Genomic DNA, 1,466 nt, shown 5'->3' on the forward strand with positions numbered 1-1,466 from the left:
GTTTTCGCTACTTTTCTGTCCTCCCGACACGCGACACTAGTTTCTGTTGCGGCGCTGCAGTCACGCGGACGGACGCGGATCATCCTTCTTTCATTCTTTTCTCAGGGTCTCAAAAATTATTCCTTACATGATACGTCTCTTTCACGTCACCTGGATTCAGGTCAACATGATTACTTTATAAGAAATCAATGTCTTTCTTCTTCCCTAATATGTGAAAAAAGGCAACTGTGTTTCTAAATTATTATTTCTTTTATTCTTTTGAACAATTCCGTCTGTTTGTCTGTCTTATTTTGTCTGTGGCATTCTCTCCTCAGGCTCTTGACTCTCTCTCTCTCTCTCTCTCTCTCTCTCTCTCTCTCTCTCTCTCTCTCTCTCTCTCTCTAGTCGCTCACTCGATAAAGACATCATAAAGACTTGATAATGATAAAGACAATCACCCTTACTTTGGTCCCACGCCAAATGACAATCTTTAATCTTAAGTCAAATCTATGGTATTTTATTTACTATATATATTTTTTTCTGTTTTATTCTGATATATAGTCTATTATTTATCTCTAGCGGTAGACGTAGAACCCTTGACTATTGAGGCTGGACTATATGTATGTCTATGTGTGAGAAAAGACATGTTTGTCTCCGTGTATGTATTCCTGTGTATACACATATGGTGCATACACACTGCGGGCAATATACACACATACACACACATATATTAATACAATGTGCTTATATTACATAGCTGGAGTATATCATATCAATATATATTTTTGACTATATCTTATACGTAATCTGTTTAACTTGTCTCCATTGGACCTGAGCACTTTCTTTCCCACGTCTCCAGGGAAGTAGACAGTGTTATACATGAGTAGATTGATAAGGACGAGTCTCAGAGAAGACCCATGCATGACCTGACCCTAACGAGCTCAACTATCGTGAAGCAAGAACCACTATGTTATGTGAACTTTTATTATTATTATTATTATTATTATTATTATTATTATTATTATTATTATTATTATTATTATTATGATCCTCTTTCGGTTTTTGATCACCGGTGCATTTGTAACATTGATGAAACGTTGACTTTTCTCCCCCACAACGAGCTGCTATTACCATTACATACAGTATCTTTGCGTTATCTATTGGACAATCTAATAAAAATAACATCAAGACCTTCCTTGCTTTCATTTCGATCATCTGAAACCTCGGGTCTGCATTGAAGCAGGAAAATAGAGGAAGAGGACTGATCTCGTTCCTCGTTTTCCCTTGCCTTCGTATGATCGTGGCCAGCAGCGGACCAACCGTCCCTCATGTGTGCACTGTGTTTTGTGTCCTTATCTCAAAGTTTAGTCCTCTGATCTACTGCCAGTTTCTTTCAAAGTCCCACAACTTGTAGATTTTGTAGCAGAAGAGAAGAATTCATAATGAGGGAAAAAGAAGCAAGTGCAGAATGACTGGGTAGTGTAACA

General features: G+C 37.7%; 1 protein-coding gene across 1 annotated transcript in view; it reads left to right on the forward strand.

Moving 5' to 3' along the window:
- Positions 1-1,171, forward strand: part of LOC123508861 — a 23,283-nt gene extending 22,112 nt beyond the window's left edge. The window contains exon 3 of the mRNA XM_045262846.1: positions 1-1,171. This exon is cut by the window's left edge and continues 373 nt beyond it. The gene's annotated coding sequence lies outside the window, so the exon portion shown is untranslated.
- The last annotated feature ends 295 nt before the right edge of the window (positions 1,172-1,466 follow it).

Source organism: Portunus trituberculatus, chromosome 25 (assembly GCF_017591435.1).
Source record: "Portunus trituberculatus isolate SZX2019 chromosome 25, ASM1759143v1, whole genome shotgun sequence".
NCBI lineage: Eukaryota > Metazoa > Arthropoda > Malacostraca > Decapoda > Portunidae > Portunus > Portunus trituberculatus.